Consider the following 23885-nt stretch of genomic DNA (forward strand, 5'->3'; position numbering starts at 1 on the left):
AAGATGCCGACGAGTGGCTCGTCCACTACAAACGAGTGAGCAAGTCCAACGGGTGGGATGCAACCGCTCAGCTCACGAACGTGGTGTTCTCCCTGACCGATACCGCCCTCGTGTGGTATGAGAACCACGAGGACGCGCTTACGACGTGGGAACATTTTGTTGACGAGTTAAAGGCGTGTTTTGGGGACTCAGTCGCCAAAAAGAAGCGTGCGGAGCAGACACTGTCGCAACGGGCGCAGCTACCAGGCGAGACATGCACAACATACATCGAAGAAGTGTTAAAGCTGTGCAAGGTGGTCAATGCTCGCATGTCGGAAGAAGATAAAGTTGGGCATTTGCTGAAAGGAGTGGCTGAGGATGTGTACAATTTTCTAATCGGAAAGGAGAGCCTCAGTTCTGTGTCCGACGTCATTCGGCACTGCAGAACTTTTGAAACGCTCAAGATGCGTCGGATTGCGCCAAAGTTTGGTCGGTTGGCAAACGTTACGACGGTTGCCAGTGTGGACACGAGTCCTTGCCTCGACCTCCCTTCGACCATCCGACAGATTGTCCGCGAGGAACTTTCCCGCCGCGAAGGGTTGTTGCATTCAACTGTTGACCACCATGGCGTGTACACGTCACGTGAGGCTATGATGGCGCCACATTCGGCCCCTTGGCAACCAATGGTTACCGCAGCGGCCGTGGAGTACAGCGCAGCCCCACAGTCGAGGATGACAACACGCCCGCCGACTCCGCGCTATGACCGATGCACTCAGCGCACGCCTTCTCGACGCCCGATGTATCGTCGTGACACACGCCACGAACCAACCCACTACACGCGCGAAAATGATAATATCCACTTCATGGACGAACGACCAAGGTTTAGACCTCTCCCGGTGTGTTATTCCTGTGGTGTCCAGGGTCATATATCGCGGTTTTGCAACCAGCGTATGACCACGTGGTATGGCCAGCCGTCAGAGTTTTCTCGGCCCTCCGAACGGCCACACGGTGCCCCGTGGCCAGCACACGTATCGTCTGGCGACGAGTATTGGCCGAGCAGCTCCCGGAATCGCTCCCCAGCATCTGACAGAAGTGTGACACCCCCACCGCAACGTCGTGCTCCCCGTTCTCCCTCACCGCTGCGTCGCACCGCGTCCCCTTCGTCACCGGAAAACTAGCTAGCGCGGCCGATGGAGGTGAGGTCGCTGGAGACGTGCTACTGACAGAAATACCTCCTGTGTTGATGCTGAAAAACAAAGTGCGCGTGCTTGTAGATAATGTCCCTGTGATGGCTCTGGTGGACACAGGCGCAACAATTTCGGTCATGAGTGTCTCGTTTAAACACGTGTTAGGGCGAAAGGTTTTGTTTAAATGGGACGAAGATTCAAAGTTCTGTGGAGTGAGTGGTGAGCCGTTGCGACCTATTGGTGTGTGTAGTGCTGACGTATTTTTGGGAGGCCATGTTATTACGACAGAGTTCGTAATTATTCCTCGGTCGACCCATGATGTTATTCTCGGCATGGACTTCTTGCGGGAGTGTGGTGCTACTGTCGACTGCCGCACCGGAAAAGTATTCTTAAGTGGTAGGATTCCATCAGGACTCCTGGAGAACCCTGTAGATCGCGAAACTACACTGTGTGTTTGTGGTGATACGGTCATACCTGCATCATCTACCGTTTGCGTTCCCGTTGTCTGTTGCGGCGCCGATTCCGACTGCTTCGAAGCTACCGTAGAACCAATGCACTTTAACTGTATGAAGAAAAATGTTTTGGTTCCACATTGTGTGGTGTCGATCAAAGGCGGACGCACTGGCTTATGGACCGTAAACTGTTCTAAGGAGCCCGTTATACTACCTGACGGCATGAAATTAGCCTTCACCAGGGAACACGCGTCCTTATCAGTGGCTCAACTTACAGATGTGCCGGAAGAACCTGACGGCCACAGTTCGGAAACGGCCCTTTTGTCGATGGTCAATAAATCGCTCAGCACGAGTGAACGCCGAACGTTAGTGGGTGTGCTTTCGAAGCACGTTTCGGTATTCGACTTTGCGCAGAAGGCCAATATACCTGCAATCCCTGCGTCTCGAACGCGCCATACCATCAACACGGGTTCGGCAAATCCGATTAGACAAAAGCCATATCGTGTTTCACCATCAGAGCGCCAGATTATCAACGAACAAGTGCACGAAATGATGAAAAAGGGAGTCGTACAAGAGTCAGCAAGTCCGTGGGCAGCTCCAGTGATTCTTGTTAAAAAAAAAGATGGATCTTGGAGATTTTGCGTCGACTATCGCCGTTTGAATGCTGTAACAAAAAAGGACGTGTACCCACTCCCACGTATTGATGACGCAATAGACTGCCTTCATTCCGCCTCTTACTTTTCCTCAGTAGATTTACGATCCGGCTATTGGCAAATTCCGATGCATCCTGACGACAAGGAGAAGACTGCCTTTGTAACCCCTGACGGGCTCTTCGAATTTAATGTGATGCCATTTGGATTGTGCAACGCTCCGGCAACTTTCGAGAGATTTATGGACACTGTATTGCGTGGCTTGAAGTGGAACATCTGCATGTGCTATCTCGACGACGTCGTCATCTTTGGCCGCACCTTCAGCGAACACAACTCGCGTCTGGATATTGTCCTGAACTGCATCAGAAACGCTGGTCTAGTTTTATACTCTAAGAAATGCCACTTCGGAGACCGCCAAACCCTTGTGCTTGGGCACCTCGTCGACAAGGATGGCATCCGCCCTGATCCCCAGAAAACAGCAGCCGTTGAAGCGTTCAGTGCACCGCGCTGTGTCAAGGAGCTCCGTAGTTTTCTGGGGCTTTGTTCCTATTTCCGCCGATTTATTCCTAAATTCGCCGACGTTGCGTATCCGCTGACATGCCTGCTACGAAAGGACACCCCCTTTGAGTGGACTCCGGAGTGCGACTCTTCTTTTCGTCAGTTGAAGTTCCTGCTGACGTCACGACCGGTTCTTCAACACTTCAGTCCTTCAGCTCCGACAGAACTCCATACGGATGCCAGTGGCATAGGTATTGGTGCCGTCCTAGTTCAACGCTGCGGTGACCGCGAACACGTGATCGCATATGCAAGCCGCTCATTAAGTAGGCCCGAGCAGAACTACACTGTGACGGAACAAGAATGCCTCGCGGTAATATTTGCGGTTCAGCGGTTTCGTTCTTACCTGTATGGACGCCCCTTTACAGTGGTCACCGACCACCACTCGTTGTGTTGGCTTGTGAATCTTCGTGACCCTTGTGGCCGCCTTGCGCGCTGGGCGCTCCGACTGCAAGAATACAGCTTCACCGTCTCTTATAAGAGTGGTCGACGACACGCTGATGCGGACTGTCTCTCGCGTATGCCACTTAGTACTACGGACTGTGACGCCGATGACTTCGATCACCTCGTGGCTTCTGTGTCGCCGCGTTTTCCAGACTTCGACTGCTTCAAAACCGAACAGCGAAAAGACGATAAATTAACACCGCTCTTCACCGCTACGACCACCTCGACGACAGCAAACCATTTCTGTGTACGTGATGGACTCCTCTATAAGAAGAACTTTTCCAGCACTGGCGCACGCTTTCTCCTAGTGGTGCCGGAGAGCCTTCGCACAGCGATTCTGCGTGCTATGCACGACGACCCTACGTCTGGCCATCTGGGTTCGGCAAGGACGCTTTACCGGATTCAGGAACGCTTTTATTGGCCTGGAATGCGACAATCTGTTGAGACGTATGTGGCCAGCTGCATGCAGTGTCAGCGCCACAAACGGCCATCTACTGCTCCGGCAGGTCTTCTGCAGCCGATCCCGCCTCCAAGCACGCCTTTCCAACAAGTGGGCATTGACTTCGTAGGCCCATTTCCCAAATCAACCAAGGGAAACCGTTGGATAGTTGTTTGCGTCGACTACCTCACACGCTACTGCGAGACGGCGGCCGTGCCCTCCGCAACTGCCACTGACGTTTCAACATTCCTGCTGCAATATGTGATCCTGCGACATGGTCCGCCCCGCGTGATCATCAGCGACCGTGGACGACAATTCACAGCGGACGTCGTAGAGCAGCTGCTTCGTTTGTGTGATTCCCACTTGCGTCACTCGACACCATACCATCCACAGACGAATGGGCTTACGGAGCGTACCAACCGAACAATTGTAAACATGCTATCTATGTACGTTTCATCCGACCACAAGAACTGGGATGACGTACTGCCTTTTATCACGTACGCATTCAACACCGCCAAGCACGAGACCACCGGCTATAGCCCTTTCTTCCTGCTGTACGCACGGCCACCCCGGTACACAATCGACACTGTTTTCCCCTTCTGCAGTCACGAAAATTCCACTGTCGCCGAGACTCTCTGCCTCGCCGAAGAAGCTCGTCGTATTGCTCGTTTGCGCACTTTGGCATCGCAGGACAGATCAAAAGTACGCTACGACTTTCGCCACCGTCCGGTAACCTATCGCCCTGGTGATTTAGTCTGGCTGTGGACTCCAGTACGGAAACGCGGGTTATGCCAAAAGCTTTTGGCCACCTACGATGGACCGTTTGTGATTATTAGCAGACTCACGGAAGTCACGTATAACATAGCTCGCCTCACGGCGAGTGGTAGAAGAGCTGCCAAGACACAAGTGGTCCATGTCGCCCGCTTGAAATTGTTCACGTCAAGACACATGGATTGACTCGCCCGGCGGGCTTCGTCTGCGACGAGAGGAATGTTACGCATGAAGAAAACGAAGACCAGTGAACGTGCTTGCGGTCCCGAGTGGAAGAAGAAAGAAGAGAACGACGCTCAGTTGATAAACCAGCTGACCGCTCTTGCGCTCACCTTCGCGACCTAAAGTAAACGGTCCCCTTCATCCGTAACGGTTATACACGGTCTCCTTCGCGCGTAACAATATGTTTGTACTGAAAATTTGGAGGCATTCGTGTTTCTACACAGTATCAGTTGGAAGAATTCTTCTAGCGTGTATGTGCTCCGACATATCCGGCTCGAAATTTTAATTGTCCTTCGCATGATTACGCATGCAAGAGAGTGAGGATCGGCGCAAAGCTGCTCCTTGATGTGACGTGGCGGTTGCGTGCGTCGTTTCGTCTAACAACGAGGCGGAGGCATAGGCAAAGATGATAACTGCTCCCCTTCCACTCTCGGCTGGCAAAATAAAGATATGACAGCGCGTTGTACTGCTCGATTGTTGCTCTTGATTTCAATAAAACTTACAGTACATGGAAATCAGCAGTCACTTTATTTGTCTTGCCCAGGCAAGAACCGTACCATTTCGCATTTCGCCCCAACCGAAATGCGGCCGCCATGGGTGGGATTTGATCCCGCGACCTCGTGCTCAGCAGCCTAACATCATAGCCAGTGAGCAACCACGACGGGTCACATAACTGTTATTACAGAGCCATACTTGACTACCCGGAAGATGTAGGGCTGCAGAATGTTTCATATTTTTTGACAGGCCTTTAAGGACAGTCGTTGAAAAAACGTCCCTACTACTCCGAGTCGGCAGATGGCTATATACCGGCCCTGATCGCGCCTATTAGTCCTTTAACTCACGTATAGCGGACAGGAAAGGAAAAGATGGCTATGGAACGGAAGTTTCGGGAAGCATCATCATCATCATCAGCCTGGTTACGCCCACTGCTGGGCAAAGGCCTCTCCCATACTCCTCCAACTACCCCGGTCATGTACTAATTGTGGCCATGTTGTCCCTGCGAACTTATTAATCTCATCCGCCCACCTCACCTTCTGCCGCCCCCTGCTACGCTTCCCTTCCCTTGGAATCCAGTCCAGAACCCTTAATGACCATCGGTTATTTTCCCTCCTCCTTACATGTCCTGCCCATGCCCATTTCTTTTTCTTGATGTCAATTAAGATGTCATTAACTCGCGTTTGTTCCCTCACCCAATCTGCTCTTTTCTTATCCCTTATCGTTACACCTATCATTATTCTTTCCACAGGTCGTTGCGTCGTCCTCAACTTAAGTAGAACCCTTTTCGTAAGCCTCCACGTTTCTGCCCCGTACGTGAGTACTGAGAAGCATATTAGCCTATATAAATGCAATTTTCGATCATTTGTTTGTGAGTCGTCTATTATGCTCACCTATGGCGGGTGAAAATGTATTTTCAAAACTCCATGCTCTATTTAGGTCAGCTTGATTTGATAGACAGGCACAAACGTTAAATGCAGGTTCGCGGCTTCAGTCACATGAATGAACTTTTGAAGTCTTGAGCGTTTTTAATTTTTCCTCATTTCGATTTCTCACTGTTACAAAAATGACATGCCACTACGCAGAACTAAGTAGTCAACTAAGGATATCGAATTGAATTAGTTGGAAGTGGAGAAACTGTGCAACGGGAATACTTGAGTCAATGCAATTCGCTCTTGTGCTTGGCATTATTCTATGTTTTAATCGATTGCTCGTAGTTATGAGAAATGTCCTTTTTCTTTACAGAAACTGGCAACGGGTGGAAAACTTTGGGCGCACCAGCGAAGTTTTTTAGGGGAGGGCTTGAAATGCATCTTTAATGAAAAAATACTATTGAGAGGAGAAGACTACGTTTTTTATAAGTGCCACAAATCTGGAGAAGAAATGTAAGATGTTATTGATTTATTACGACTAAAACGTAAGGAATAAATTCCGCGCAAATATGGCTCTTGAAAACTATATTTTAGACATTACTCATGAATCACTGAACGGAGGTAAATTATAGCGCCACATAAACATCACACTGATCCCTTTGTGTCTAGTTGTGGTTGTTCCATGTCTTTCTTGTGCACTAACTCACGTGCAGTTTTGCCGGAAAAACTAGCCCGAATATGCGTTTTGCATATGATCGAAATTTAATTCCCACAACCAGTACGAAATGTTACCGACCAGTAGCTGAGAGAAATAAACTAAACTACAGGTATTTACAAACAGCTACTACCTCGACCAACTTAATATAATTTAAAGATAACATTATATACAACATAGCAAAGAAATAAAACTGCGAAACGAACAGGAAATATAGATGACAGATCCATCAACGAAAGTGCGCACAAGTTATATTTGAGGTGCTTATGAATACAATGGTACGGGAGCCTTCCTCATAAAGTTAAGTAAAGAGGCATCACTACTGAAAGTGTTACTGAAAGCTGTTGTTCTAGGAAATCATAAGTTTGGAAAAAAGGTATTTTGAGACATGTTTCATGGTGATGTAAATTCGTGTAATTCCTTCAAATTATGACTGTGATTCCTCCAAGGTATTTGTGTAAAAGAAAATATGTTTGGTTATATGAAAAGTCTCGCATATATTTATGCTAGACAATATTATCTGTCAGACCTCTATATGTATGTATGTATATATATATATATATATATATATATATATATATATATATATATATATATATATTTATGTAGATATATATATAAGCAGAGGAGGACGAGTGACGCACAAGCAGTAGCGTGAGCCGAGGCAGGACGCTGCTGGCCACGACATAATCCTGATAGCTAGGATTGCGGGGCCATGCTGTCCTCCACAATGCATGCTTAAATATTTTACGGAAATATAGAGAAATCTGGAGAATATTCAAAAGTATCTGGTTTCTAATAACAGAACGGCTCCGTCGACTACCTGACGTTAGAGATGACGACCATTGCGCGATGGGTGTAGCCAGACTAGTCTCTAAGTTAAAAAAAAATATATATATAGGTGGTTACATATTATGCTTCTTATTTACGCGGGCTCTTTGTATTCGGAAAATTCAAGCCAGCTCTGCCATACTAGCCGTATTAGGTTTCGCATCTAGAGAACGCTGTTACCTGCATAACTGTGCCATTATGAATTTTGGCCATCAGAGTGCGTTATACCGAAACTAGGATGCTGCAGCGGGTGCGCCGCCACAACCGTCAAGGCGGCGTAGTGCTTACTTCACCCAGTGACGGGCAGCAAGGGCGTTGCGGCTCTGTGTCCCAGTGTTTCGAGTCGCTTACATCTGGTAGCCTCCTCGTTTGTGTAGGCGTAGAGCAACCGCCGCGGAAAGGCGTCCATCCTGTATTTAATTTCCAGACAACGACTAATGTTTATTTAAGTGCGAAACTTTCCATTGAAGAAACATACAGGGGGTTTGCTTTGTGGCTTCGAGCTACAAGACGGGTGGAAGTCAATTTAACAGTCCCATGCGTAGGGGTCGCGCATCACCTACAGTTGAGGCTTAGCTTTAAGTTCCTCGGATAGCCAATGAAAATTGCAAATGTGGATCTCAATAACGAAGCAAAAATATGGTTTTTCTATGGCAATAATTTCAATGCCTCCTAATATTTTTCGCGGATACGCACATTGCAATGCCGCCGTGCATATACCGCCTGTCCTTAAGGTTTTCGATCACTTGACAAGTACTCGGTATACAATAACTTAAATAGTCCACAGAAACAAGCCATATAGCAGGATATATTTTAAGGACGATTGCGCGTGAATCATTTACTAGCCAAGCACACTATTTATGTGACAGAATCGTCAGAAAAGTTATATATGTTGAAATACATGGGTGGAGATGTTTTGACCGGGCAAACGCTGTAAATACAGGCGCTAAAATTATTACATTATCATGCTTTCTGCTTTGAAAGTGCAGATGTTCTCACAGGACGATTGAGGATTCTCAGCAGAATTTGCAAGTTTGACACCGATGGCACAGTTCTAGATTTACCCCATATTTTCCAGCTATAAAAAATGTAGCGTAAATCGAACTATACGTCGTAGATACCTTATTTCAACTTCTGATCCGACGCACATACTATTGCAGAAGCACATAAAAAGGAAAACACACAGACCCACACGCACACACACGCACGCACACGCACGCACGCCCACACAAAACAAATCTCTCGGACGAAATAGCATTTGACATCAGTACCCGGATTGGGTAGGAATTTTACCCGTGTATTCATTGTGTCGTGCATTATTTCCCTGACCTGTACGATCAACTGTACTATTAAATTTGCTGTATATTTGGTGTATTTTCTGCCTTGCGGTAATATTAAAATGTCTTTATCTAATTTTTTGTGTATCTGGTCCTATGAGGCTCTCCTTACCCAGTTGATCATCTTTATTTGCAGTGTAAAGACCGTAGCACACGGAAAAATATACATAAAACAACTCAAAAGGAACTTGAAATCGGCTATGAATGTCAGCATACCAAACGGTAAATGCTACTGCATGGTCCTATTCCAGGACAGTTTCCTTATTCTGATTGTCAGACACCAATGTTTACGCTAACGGAGCGAAGCAAATTATTCGCACATAAAACATTATTCGCACAATGTTTATACATTAAAGAGGCAATTAAGATATTTGGGCGCGAATAAAAAATGTCACGTACAAGGAGCCAAAAATTATATCATGCGTAACATTGCCGGACATGTTATTATCTTATTAACATCATGCACGAGTCTTCGTAGTTTTGTTAACGGAAACAGTGAAGATTGCTTGGAAATTTTTTTGTAATATACATTTTCTTGACCAAACTCTTAATTAGTGCTTGGCATGTTAAGGAATACTGAACAACTGTGCAATATATTTAGTAAACCAATGTCGTTGCTTTCACAAAACAGAAATAAGATTGTAACCATTCCTTTGCTTAATAATGAAAGGCACTCTTTAACGAGTCAAGCCTGTATATGAGAATGCATCTCACACCGCTGTTTTTGTGGGCCCATGTTGAAGATAGAACAGTCTAAAACTACGTGCCAGAGAGAGGAGCTAGTAGGCGCCCAGATGTTCAGTTGATATATATATATATATATATATATATATATATATATATATATATATATATATATATATATATATATATATATATATATATATATGGAATGGGCGATGGGTAGAAGAACAAAATGCACTATACTGATGGGCGATTTCAATGCCAGGGTAGGCAAGACGCAGGCTGGAGACAAGTCCGTGGGGGAATATGGCATACGCTCTAGGAATTGCAGGGGAGAGTTATTAGTAGAGTTTGCGGAACAGCATAATATGCGTATAATGAATACCTTCTTCCGCAAGCGGGATAGCCCAAAATGTACGTGGAGGAGTCCCAATGGCGAGACTAGAAATGAAATAGACTTTATACTCTGCGCTAACCCCCTCGCGTCATACAAGATGTTGACGTGCTCGTCAAGGTGCGCTGCAGTGACCATAGCATTGTAAGAATTCGAATTAGCCTATACTTGAGGAGGGAACGGAAGAAACTGGTACATAAGAAGCCGATCAATGAGTTAGCAGTAAGAGGGAAAATAGAGGATTTCTGGATCAAGCTACAGAACAGGTATTCAGCCTCAACTGAGGAAGAGGACCAAAGTGTTGAAGAAATGAACGACAATCTTATGGGCATCATTAAGGAACGTGCAATAGAAGTCGGTGGTAACCCCGTTAAACAGGATGCCAGTAAGCTATCGCTGGAGACGAAAGATCTGATCACGAAACGCCAATGCATGAAAGCCTCTAGCCCTGCAGCTAGGATAGAACTAACAGAACTTTCCAAGTTAATCAACAAGCGTAAGACAGCTGACACAAAGAAGTATAATATGGATAGAATTGAACAAGCTCTCAGGAACGGAGTAAGCCTAAAAGCGGTGAAAAAGAAACTAGGATTAGGCAAAAATGCGATGTATGCGTTAAAAGACAATGCCGGCAATATCATTACTAATATGAAGAAGAAGAAGAAGAAGAAGAACGCGGATTCCAGTCGGGGAACACCCTCCGGTAGAGGCACCTAAACTTTTAAAACAGGGCATAGGTTAATAAAAATATTAGTACATAGGTCTCCAATCAACAATTGTACTTTCTACATCCGTTTTTTGCGATAAGCTACGGAGGTCCAGGAGCATAACTAGATCATGAGGTCCACCATTTTGTTGAGAACCTGGAGATAAGAAATTAAGTTTGGATAACGCGATGCTTCTTTGTTTTTTGCCTTCTTCTTTGACTTTGCCACTGATGCCGCCGCGGGCAATGTTGCTGTCGTCCACGTCGGTTCGGGAGGTGATTCAAAGCATGCGTATAGACCACCACAGCGTCGCGTAGGACCGTTACGGCGTCATTCGCGGATGCTACCTGCAGCTAAAAATTTACAACATCCTGCGGTTCAGTGCGCGCTCCTTCTCCGTGTCTCTGCCCTGTCTAAACGCGATTTTCTATGCGCCGGCACATCGTGTCTAAACTTTAACGATGTAGGCTTGCCAGGGCTGCTTTATGCCATGGGTATCTTCACCAACTGATCTGGAAGGAGCTCAAACAATTTTCACCCTTCAAACATAGCGAAAACACAGTTCGGCGTGCATCGATACCTAGATGCCTCAGAGAAAGTGATAAAAAAGTGCTTGTGCGCAAGAAATGCGTCTCTCTGTCGAGCATTCATTTTTTTTTATTTCGCCGGAATTTCTCAGCCCACTTGACATGTCTCTTCAGTAAACTGTGTAATGCTGGGGCGATTTTCCAACTAAATATTGATTAGCGTCAGGTCGTTTCTCGTCCTTATTTTTATTTTTCAGCCAAAGAAATAATTGGAATATTGGCTGAAATCAAAACGAAGACGAACACATATGGTAACCTAAAGCTTAAAAATGTCGCTCACGATGAGTATAATCCCTAATCCGAAATTTGAGCGCAGCTGTGTACGTGTTTTCATTTTGCAATATATTGACTATCGTAGACAACCGGTCTCGTACGGCACGTTGCAAATGGCGCGCAGTGTAGCGCGAATGCCTCGCTAACCGGGAAATCGCGAGAGGAAGCGCGTGGGTGACGCATGGGCGCCATTCACAGGAACCGCCGTAGACGGTCCTCCGTTTATGCAGGGTTCTGTTTCCACAGAGACTGCGTGCGCTACTTTGGCGCCATCTCGCAGTCATCCTCACCGGAAAGCCCGTCTTTGGCGGCACTATGCTTTTCTTCCCGCGCTTTCACCATACCCTCCTCCTCCGCTTTCTTCTTCGCGCTCTCTTCGTTATCTCCGATATTATCTCCAGCTGTTATCAGCGTTCGCTTTCCTCCTTCACTATGTTCGTTCGCTTTGTTACGAGGGACAACGCCGACGCTCGTCGCAGGAAAGGCGCCTAGCAGCTGCGCACTAAAATAAAATTCGTATGAGGGGCAGCTTATCTTCAATATCACAAGTTTTTAGCGACGGTTATCTCATGTGTTATGTTGAATTAGCATTCCAATCTTGGAGTCCCGGGAGGATGCTATTTAATTACTCTCACTTCGTAAACTGCGTCTACTCTATACGGCACTTACACCAATAAATTTAAAAATCCTGGTGTACCATGCATTGTATGTGCAATGAAAACCACCAGATGGTGAAAATATGCGTAAATACGGAGGCCTCAACTACGGTGGCGGTCGTAGCCCCTTTTCCAAATTCTGGAGGTTAAACCCCGAGACTTCACATACCCCAACACTTTTCAAGCTGCCATTCACTTTAAGAACAGCACAGTTTTACGCACATTTATCACATGCAGGATAACAGAGAAAACTGTTTCAATGATTGCAATCAGAGAAAAAATTGGGCCAGTTGCTGAAGCTTCACGGAAGCCACATCGCGACAGACTCACACAGAAGGAATAGTAGCGGACACAAGAGGGCTTTGACTAAGAATTGAAGTTTATTGAAAGAAAATATGCAATATATACTACGCGTAAAATGACAAGCGCACCCCCACCCCCCCAGCATACGCAGATGCACTATCAAAAGCCACCTTCATATGGCTTTACCCAAGATCTCAGAAGGCAACCTCGCTATCTCGCAGTGAAATAGATGGCTGATTAACGTATAGGGAGCCTTTCTTTCTACTGTTATGGGGCTCATAATTTCACGTAAGCGCTTCTCGCTCTGTTTTACGAGCGCGATAGTTCTTTCAAGAAGCGGCTGATACCCACAGTCGCAATAATGCATAGAAAGATACAAATGCGCAAAACCCTTGAAAGAACTATTGTGATCCCTTAATCGTCTGTTCCGGCATTTTCCAGTCAGACCGATATATAACATAGGCAGCAAGAAAAAGTAATCCGATAAACAACATTTTATGTCGAGGAGGCGAACTGCATGCGACGCTTTACTTTGCAATCCTCCCTGTTGTTCAGACACCCCTTGTGAAGAGCACGCTTGTATGCGGCTTCACGTATTGCCATTAGCTTATGTTTGCCTGAAAACCCAACCTTGACCGGACACTTAGAAGCCACCATTTTCAGCCGTTGCAAGAAGGAATAGACGTAGGCGATAATGGCAACCCTGTTCCGCTGCTTACTCATTAGGTTTATTCCACACTTGTTGCTCTTTAAGTTCCGTAATTGAGCGTTCGCAGCATAAAGGAATCACTGAAATTGGATAACGTGCCTCATTCAGCCTTGTCACCTGATTCCTCACACTTTCAAGCATAAGGTGAGGACAGCTCTTCGTTAGGGTTCCTGTAATTGCCTCAGTAGCAATGCCATGCTTAGCACGTTTCGAATGGCTACACCTATAATCGAGAAGGGACTCAGAAGTTCTCGGCTGATATGGCGAGCACACGTGATCCCCCGCAAAATAAAGCCTGATATCATGAAATTGCAGACCTTCTTGTTCGGGAACTTCAAAAGTAAAGGTGAGACACTGTCCTTGTCGTCTAAATAGCTTCAGTACATCCACGACAGCTACGCGAAAGTTACGTTTGTCAATGAAAATCAAATAAGTATCAAATATCTGAAAAGATTAAGAGCAGCCCACTCAGGTTTCGATGAATCTGCGGTCAATGCAAGCTAATGGACATATTACAGAGAACACACCCAACACAAAAAGCTATGCAGACGCCAGGTTTCTGGACAAATATTTCACCTTCCCTCAAGACCAAAGATGACTTGAAATAGAATCAAGAAACTCCAACATGCTGGCAACCGGAATTTGTCACATTTGGACATATTCCAGTTCATGAGTTTGATCGTCGATGCAGTCCTCAACAAAATGCACCTGACGCACATGCGCCCACAAATAATGTAGATGTTCTTCTTTAATACTAAACCCTGCGCATTCCCCCGGATTATGTTCTTTCATGAACTGTACAGCGCTCGGAGAACTGGCAGCAAGGAACTGGTCCTTGATTCTCAGCCAGTTAAGGTGTGTATGCATAAGCCCTAACCAAGAGGGGTACTAATTTGGGAACGAAATTTGGCGAAAGAAAAAAACCCACAATATTATGCGTATCCATAACGTTATAACTCTTCGTAAGATTAGCAAGTTTGCGATGCGTGCCGCTACAAAGATCGGCGCAGTATTCGAAAAAGGCGTATATTTAATGGCAACACAGGTGCGAACTTGAGTACTTGCACGAATAGTAAGCGTAAGTCGATTCACAAAACCTAAACAGTCGTCACAGCGGCTGACGTAAGCATACACTTCTACGATACAGGGCTAGTACTCTTAAGGACATAATTATATCTGCCTGCGCCTCTCGAGCTTACGCGGGTAAGCATTTCAACACGCTGTTGTGGCCGATTGGCCAGAGGCCACAACTGATAGCCGACGATTGCGCTTGCTTATACCTTTGTGGCGCACTCTGAATTGTCATCTCGACGTGCATTGAGCAGTTTTAGCCCATAATTGTATTTGGGTAACGCTGCTCTCGATGCCAGTATCAACAATGTGGCGCTGCGAACTTGTGCCTAGTGTCTGATAGCCTGTGTTTATGCTCGCAATAGCCTGACTTTTCATACTCGTCATGGCGATCTGCTGGGTGGAAGGAAATAGAAGTGCAGTGTCCATTCCTGACAACTGTCAAGTTTGTCATTGATGCGTCTTGAGCACTTGTATCGTTCTTTTTTCTTAGTTTGTGTTCCTCTCGCTCATAAGGCTGCGGGTGACTATTTTTCCCAACGCTTTTGAACCTATGATTCTCCATGCGATATGAAACAACGTAAGAACGCCAGAAGCTTTCTAATGATCTAAACTTGTAGATGTTGTATAATTTGTGGTCGTCTTCCATGCTGTTCACATCCGCTTTTTTTGTATTGCTCTTAGTTTCAATTCACCACTAAGACGAAATGATGTAGTATGTGGGCGCACAGTTATGCTCATCCTGGGGTGTAAGGTGTGAGCGAATGCATGCGTACGACGGATGACAATGCTGTCTATGATACGAAGCCGGGGGGGGGGGAGGCAGTGAATTATATAAAGAAGCAATGGCGAAAAATTGCCGTACCGCCATCGATACGAAAAATTATGCGGACTGCTGGAATAAGAGTGATGATGTGAAATAAAATGCACTTCAGGAACGCAGCGAATAAATATAGCATGAGTCCGTGCAGCCGCATGCATACACACAAACACTGATCCACATCCACACGCCGATGCACACGCACGCACACGCATACATACATATATATATATATATATATATATATATATATATATATACAGGGTGTTTCAGCGAACACTTTCAAATATTTTAAAGATTGCCTGTGGCACATAGCTCGATTCTAGTTAATGAGTTGGCGTACTCGAAGCGACCAACACTACTTGCACAGACAGACAGACAGACAGACAGACAGACAAAGAACTTTAATTACAAGGTCCTGAGAAGCTTTGCCCTAGAGCAGTGCTGCGGGCCGCTCCCACGTGGGGACTGGTAGGCCGAGCCTAACCGCCGCATCGTGGGCTCTCTGGACAGCCCAAGTTTGACGTGCAAGTTCTAGCCTCTGTATGGCAGAGCTCCTTTCTTCTTCCGTGATGCGGTTGGGTCCCTGTAAGGAGGGGCATCGCCAGAGCATGTGCGCGAGATCGCTAACAGCCCCACAGTCGGGGCAAGTAGAAGTAAAAGCCTCTGGAGTGACCGTGTGGAAAAGGGCCAGGTTTGGATAGCACTTAGTCTGAAGCATGCGTAAAGTAGACGCCAGAGGTCTAGCTAGTTTGCTGTGAGGGGGAGGATAAGTCCTCCTACCCAGGTGATAGTGCGTAGTAATTTCGCTGAAAGGAGTGAGAGTGTCCCGAAACTCGAGAACCCCGGAGTCTGAGCTCTACTTTCACAAAAAATTTTAAATGCAAAATCGGTTACTCAACGAAAATTCAATAATCAACTGCTTAACTAATTGCCTAATGAGCTATATTTTAAGTTACAAATTCTAGCCGTTGAGTTCGCAAGGCGGATCCAGTTACAACAAATTCTCAGGATGACACGAGTTTCGAGATATTACTTCTAAAACTTTGCGGAGAAATGCATTGCCTTCAGTTTCTTGTGTGCTTCAATGCGTAAAAAGAGGTTTTGTTAACAAATCAACCGGAACGCCAATGCATTTCTCCGCAAAGTTCAAAAATTGATATCTCGAAAGCCTTGTCATCCTGATAATTTGTACCAAGTGGATCCGGCTTGGACATTCCACGGCTACAGTTTTGGAATTGCAATATCAGCCCTAAAATAATGAGTTTAAAAGTTAATTAGTGAACTTTCGTTAATTAGTCATTTTTTCATTGCAATTATTGTGCAAGTAGTGTCCGCCGCTTCGAGTAGACTACCTCATGAAATAGAATTGAGCTATCTGCCACAAGCAACATTGAAAAGTTTTTGAACGTGTTCACTCAAACACGCTGTATGTAACCACACTGAAGCCTACCAATGCAGACACGTAATTTTTGGTAAAAACGTGCGCTGTATATCGCTCATGGAGATGCGCCGTGTTTTTTGAATTCAAGTAACAATGAGCAGGCCATATCAAGACGAAGGGACAAAAAAAGAAGCGAAAACTGACGACAGACGTCGAAGGCTTATGATTGGCTGCAGATGCTTATTCTAAAGTACACACAAAAATCAGCCAAGGATAAAATGACGTTACTCACGTCTGTCAGTCAAATTATGCAACAAGCGAGAAGAAAGGGGATTAACCGAGGGGCCCGATTTCTTTAATAACCATTTCATAAGTACCCAACAAACACTGGCACCAAGGACAACACAGGGGAAATTACTTGTGCTTAATAAATGAAATAAAGAAACGATTAATTAATGGAAATGAAAGTGAATGAAAAGGCTATTTGACGCAGGTGGGGAGCCTTCAGCTTACCGATGACATTGCCCTGCTCAGCAACGCTGGAGTAAATTGACGCAATTTATTGAGGACCTACCGAGAAAGTGTAAGAATAGGTTGAAGATAATAATGCGCTAGAAATGGATCATGTTTAATAATCTGTCAAGCGAACGAAATTAATAATTTGTTGGGAGCCTCTAGAGTTTGGGGAGGAGTAAATTTATCCATGTTAATTACTCATAGGGAACCCGAATCATGCGAAGCAAACTTACCGAAAAAGGAGAATGGGTTCGAGCGCATATATAGGGCCGGCATTGCGAAATCATAACCGGGAGCTCACCGCTGTCGTTGAAAAGAAACGTGTACAGTCATTCCATTCTTCCAGTACTATCATATGGAGCGGAAACTTAGAGGTTCCCAATGGAGCTTGAGCACAAATGTAATGCGAGCTCAAACAAGGGATACAAGGAAAAATGTTAGGCCTAATGGTTCACAGACAAGAAGACAGCGGTGTAGATGAGAGCACAAATGAAGGTAGGGGTAGTTAAATTTAAGCGTACAATATTTGAATTGGGCCGGCGAGGTAATGTGTAGGGGAGATAGTCGGTGGTCGATTATAAATACAGGGTACGTGCAAGGGGAAAAGAAGTGCTATTTTGGGCGGCAGAAAATAGGTGAGGTAATGAAATAAGGAAATTTAAAGCACAACCTGAAATCAACTAGCGCAGGTCAGGGCTAAATAGAGCTGGCTTGGAGAGACCTTCTTCCTGCAGGGGACATGAAAATGGACCGGTGACGTTTTACAACATCCAAAATTCGTCCTATATTTCAACTTTTTTTTCCCTCTTGAGCCACAGCTCCCTCCGTACTGCTAGACCATTTTGGAATTTTTCAGAACGGTGTCTGTCGTTGATTAAACATCCTACCCGCTTGTCCTCGTTGTATACACGAAATGACTGTTCCAAACATACAAATTGCGCCAACGTCGCAAGATTGATGGCGTGAACCGGTTTGGCCAGAAACCAGCAGAACTGTTATACGCTTTGTGTACGCTCCGGTGGAGCATTCTGACGAGCACTTGTACGTGTATTCTTATGAGCCGGGAAAATTGCCGGAAATGTTGGCTCTGACAATTGTAGTCATGTTCCCTAATTATGCCTGACTTCTACGAGGTGCCACATGGGCTGTGACAGACAGCGTAGATGGGGGCTGCAGGCCCTGATGTCACCTTCGTATGATTTGTTAGCGGTCTCCAAAATTGAAGTGCAAGCGCCTTTGTGCATCTTGCCTCTGTCGGGTTGCGGTCGCCTGAACCTGCAACACAACCTCTTGAGTTGGTTCGAGGCGTTATCGTAAGTTGTCAGCTGAGGAGAAGCGAAGAAGAAGCGATGAACGCTAATACGATGTCAAAGTGTGATAGCAAGCGAACCTTGTACGTGCGGATTTTATGCAGTGAAGTATTCTGTCATAGTTTGGGAATGCAGAAAGAAGCCACAGCTTCTCTCTGCATTTCTGTTTTAGGGCTGCATTCGTAGCTCTTACTGGCCTTGACAGGGATCCTTGTGAAGCGAGCGAGGGCACTGTTCGTCGTTGGTTGTTTCTCGATGACATTGTTGACCAGCCCCGAAAACATTACTGGCTGCAGATGAAGCTGATATTCAATATATGTACTGCATTACACCCGCAATTGCAACCGTGTGCGCGTAATCACACACCATACCGTTGAGCATACGGGTGCTGGTCGCCTTCCCTTGGAGCCATATGAACTTTTTTTCTGTAGCTTTACCTTTTTCCTTGCCGTAATTCGTATCAAAATAAATACCTTTAGGCGCTTTGTAATTGGTGGTGGTGGTGGTGATGGTGTTACTACACTTGGGGTTAGCCTGATAGATCTGGCCAGAGATTGCTCCGCATCAGCGTGTTTTTATGCACGAAATATTCTACCTTGTGTCCATCAGTCCTTATTCTCCTAAGAGGACAATGCGCGACACTTCCACTGCTATTCTTTTGACAAAAGTGTGCTTGTGCTTGTCGGTGCTGTAGTAGACGCCAGGCAGTGAAATCTTTCGAATACGGATGTATAGTGTGTTGCTGTAAGAATACAGCCTAAACTACACGCATTGCGTGCGATCATGCTATTAGTTGACCGCGCTTTCTTTATTACTTGTCATTAAATCCGAGCTTTGGTTCCTCTTGGCTCTCCAACGAATCAGTAAGTTACATGCACGGCCACATCAGCTGCACCTTTATTCGGAATATCGTAAGAACTTTTAGGCTTATAAATTACGTACGAGCAGCGCAGCTTCGTAAATCCACCCCACGTGACAAGGCTGAATGAGACAGGTTATCCAATTTCAGTGATATCTTTTTGTTGTGAACGGTTACTTGCGGAACTTAAAGCACAACAAGAGTGGAAGAAGCTTGAGGAGCAAGAGCTGAACGGGGTTGCCATTATCACTTACGTCCATTCCTCCTCGCAAGGGCTGAAAATGGTGTCTTCTGAGCTTCCGGTTAAGGTTGGGTTTTCGTGCAAAAAATAAGCTAAACAGAATTTCTTAAGCAGTGAACAAGCGTGTTCTTCACAAGTGGCGCCTGAACAGAGGAGATTGCGAAGTAAAAGTGTGGCATACAGTTTGTCCCTTGTACACGAAATGTTGTTTATGAGATTCCTATTTCTTCTGGCCTACATTATATCGTTCGGACTGGAAGATGCGGGAACAGATGATTAAGGAATCACAATAATTATTTCGAGAGTTTTGCTCATTCACCCCTTTCTGTGCATTATTGCGACGGTGGCTGTCATCCGGTTTTTAAGGTATTATTCTCCTCCTAAAGCACCCCGAGAAGCTCTATTGCGAATGAATGGCAGCACATCACATTAGAAAGAAGGGCTCCCTATGCGTTAATCATGCATCCATTTCGTTTCCAGATAGCGCGGTTGCCTTGTTAGACCTTGGGTAAAGCCGCTGAGTTGTCTCCTGCCATTGCAGTTTGTTTTTTACGGTTGTTAATCAGCCGTTATCTGCGTATCACCTTCAAACTTGCGCCTTCTGTGATATGAACGTAGGTATTCATAGTGTGTCGGTGTATCCTGGTGGGGCAGCATGCTGGGCATTTGGTGCTTTTAATATATGAGCTATTTCCTTTCAATAAACTTCAGTTGTTATTCAGCGCCCTATTGCGTCCCCTACTATTCTTTTCGTGCGCGTCTGTCACGACGTGGCTACCGTGAAGCTTCAGCAACTCACCCAATTTTCCATCTCATTGAAGTCATTCAAACTATTTTCTGTGTTATTCTGCATGTGATAAATGTGCGTAGAGCTGTGCTGCTCTTAAAGTGCACAGCATCGCGAAAGCGGTAAGTTATGTTAAATTTCGGGGTTTAACCTCTAGAATTTGGAAAGTGGGCTATGTGGGCTACCGTAGTGGAGTTCTCTGGATTTTTTCGCCTATTTTCACTATATACCAGGTGGTCTTGATTACACATCCCAAGCACGGTGCACAAGCTTCTCTTCGATGAGCTCTCTTTGAAGGTCCTAAGCAGCGCAATGGTGTGCCCACCGAACGGATTGAGTGAGTACAGAGAATGTGAAACGAAAGCAATTATCTCAAATGCGACTAACTTGATACAACTCACTTTCTGTTAACTTTCTCTTTATTTTTATTGCTATTTTTTTACCTGTCAAAGTATAATTTCTCTTCGTGGTGGTTTCAAGAAGAATTTGGCCACTGGAATTGGCAGGGCTGGCTTGGACGTAAACATTCATGTCTATACCATACTCTTCCTGCCACTTGAACCAATCAGCTCCACCTCCCCCTTCCTTCACCCTCCTTCTATATGAATAAACACTCGTTTCCGAACACATCGTTTTTTGCCATTGTATTCTACACGAATACTTTGCAATTTCACGGCTGCGTGTTCCAGCGAGCATCCGTAGCAGTTGTTGCCTCGACGAAGACAAACCACGTTGTTTAAAATCTGGCTGGAGAGACATCCTTTTTCAATCGATCTTGACCTCTTCAAGTGAATTGAATAAAGAAGCGGCCACGTGCATCAGGAAAAGGGTGCAGCGAGCGAGGCGTTAACCTGAGCGTACTGGCGTGCACACTCGTGAAAGATGGCCTTACTCTGGTAAAGAAATGACAATCGCTGTCGACGGTGAAGAAACTTGACTTGGACCTATCTCTTATAGATGGAAGGAGCGTGATGGAGAGGAAAGGCGACGCGGTAAACTCGTTTGGAGTTCTCCTTCGCGTCGCATGTGCACAATGGCCTCTGGAGCTGCCTGGGCTTCGCCACAATACGCTCTTGACATATGTAATTAGCGTGACTCCTAGCAAAAACATTGGAAAACACTGTAGTGCTTACCTTTCTATTAACGCTAAATAGTTCAGAGTGTAGTTTGGAGAGTGGAGACAGGATTAAAGGATTGATTATGCTAAATATATATTTGCTATAATTGTTCTTCCCTTTATTCTTCCCGTTAGATGCGGACGGATTAGCTGCTGCGTTACAATCTGAAATTTGTTGGCTAATAATATTGTTGCGGAAGAATGACAGAAGAGAGGAAGAACAAGATCGGGAACGCTGGCTGCCGCGTGTTCTTGGTGGTCAGCCATCTTACCCACTCTGACTCAGCCTGTATATATTTGTAAATATAGTCTTTCTGTACTCGCAACATCCTCGTAACATTTTAGTGACAGGTTCGAGGTACCACAGCTGGCAACGGAGCTCCGCAGTAGACGCCGCGTTACCGTTCGCGTCATGAATGACGGTGAGCACGCGGACAGGCCGCCATTGGAATATGAACCTGGCAACGTTTAACGCTGGAACCTAATCTAGTGAGGCGAGTCTAGCAGTGCTATTGGAGGAATTAGAGGGCAGTAAATGGGATATAATAGGGCTCAGTGAAGTTAGGAGGCCAAAAGAAGCATATACAGTGCTAAAAAGCGGGCACGTCCTATGCTACCGGGGCTTAGCGGAGAGACGAGAACTAGGAGTCGGATTCCTGATTAATAAGAATATAGCTGGTAACATACAGGAATTCCATAGCATTAACGAGAGGGTGGCATGTCTTGTTGTGAAACCCAATAAGAGGTAAATATGAAGGTTATACAGGTCTACGCCCTTACATCCAGTCATGATGACCAGGAAGTCGAAAGCTTCTATGAAGACGTGGAATCGGCGATCGGTCAAGTCAAAACAAAATACACTATACTGATGGGCGACTTCAACGCCAAGGTAGGCAAGATGCAGGCTGGAGACAAGGCAGTGGGAGAATGGGGCATAGGAACTAGGAATAGCAGGGGAGAGTAATTAGTAGAGCTTGCGGAACCGAATAATATGCGGATAATGAATACCATCCTCCGCAAGCGGGATAGCCGAAAGTGGACGTGGAGGAGCCCGAACGGCGAGGCTAGAAATGAAGTAGACTTCATACTCTGCGCTAACGCTGTTATCATACAAGATGTTGACGTGCTCGGCAACGTGAGCTGCAGTGACCATAGGATGCTAAGAACTCGAAGTAGCCTAGACTTGAGGAGGGAGCGGAAGAAACTAGTACATAAGAAGCCGATGAATGAGTTAGCGGTAAGAGGGAAAATAGAAGAATTCTGGATCAAGCTGCAGAACAGGTATTCGGCTTTAACACAGGAAGAGGATTTTAGTGTTCAATCAATGAACGACAATCTTATGGGCATCATTAAGAAGTCTGCAATCGAAGGCGGTGGCAACTCCGTTAGACAGGATAACTGTAAGCTATCGCAGGAGACGAAAGATCTGATCAAGAAACGTCAATGTATGAAAGCCTCTAACGCTACCGCTAGAATAGAACTAGCAGAACTTTCCAAGTTAATCAAGAAGCGTAAGACAGCTGACATAAGGAAGTATAATATGGATAGAATTGGACAGGCTCTCAGGAACGGAGGAAGTCCAAAAGCAGCCTAGAAGAAACTAGGAATTGGCAAGAATCAGATGTATGCGTTAGGAGACAAAGCCGGCAATATCATTAGTAATATGGATGGGATAGTTCAAGTGGCTGAGGAGTTCTATAGCGATCTATACTGTACCAGTGGCACCCACGACGATAATGGAAGAGAGAATAGTCTAGAGGCATTCGAAATCCCACAGGTAACGCCGGAAGAACTAAAGAAAGCCTTGGGAGCTGTGCGAAGGGGGAAGGCAGCTGGGGAGGATCAGGTAACAGCAGATTTGTTGAAGGATGGTGGGCAGACTGTTCTAGAGAAACTGGCCACCCTGTATACGCAATGCCTCATGACTTCGAGCGTACCGGAATCTTAGAAAAATGCTAACATAATCCTAATTCATAAGAAAGGGGACGCCAAAGACTTGAAAAATTATAGACCAATCAGCTTACTGTCCGTTGCCTACAAAGTATTTACTGAGGTAATTGCAAATAGAATCAGGGACACCTTGGACTTCCGTCAACCAACGGACCAGGCAGGATTCCGTAAAGGCTACTCAATAATAAACCATATTCACACTATCAATCAGGTGATAGAAAAATGTGCGGAATATAACCAACCTTTATATATAGCTTTCATTGATTACGAGAAAGCGTTTGATTCAGTCGAAACCTCAGCAGTCATGGAGGCATTGCGGAATCAGGGTGTAGACGAGCCGTATGTAAAGATACTGAAAGATATCTATAGCGGCTCCACAGCCACCGTAGTCCTCCATAAAAAAAGCAACAAAATACCAATACAGAAAGGCTTCAGACAGGGAGATACGATCTCTCCAATGCTGTTTAAACACACAGCTGTGGGGGTGTAAACACACAGCGTGTGTGTAAACACACAGCGTGTTTACAAGAGGTATTCAGAGAGCTGGATTGGGAAGAATTGGGGATAA

At 45.5% G+C, this 23885-nt stretch overlaps 1 long non-coding RNA gene across 1 annotated transcript in view; it reads left to right on the forward strand.

Annotated features, from left to right (window-relative positions):
• Positions 1–23885, forward strand: part of LOC142591233 (uncharacterized) — a 70005-nt gene that overhangs the window by 32476 nt on the left and 13644 nt on the right. Inside the window, exons 2-3 of the long non-coding RNA XR_012830405.1 lie at positions 6440–6579; positions 9086–9171. This is a non-coding gene — a long non-coding RNA (uncharacterized LOC142591233). The remainder of the gene's footprint in view (positions 1–6439; positions 6580–9085; positions 9172–23885) is intronic.

The sequence above is a fragment of the Dermacentor variabilis genome, chromosome 8 (genome assembly GCF_050947875.1).
Source record: "Dermacentor variabilis isolate Ectoservices chromosome 8, ASM5094787v1, whole genome shotgun sequence".
In the NCBI taxonomy this organism is placed as follows: Eukaryota; Metazoa; Arthropoda; class Arachnida; order Ixodida; family Ixodidae; genus Dermacentor; species Dermacentor variabilis.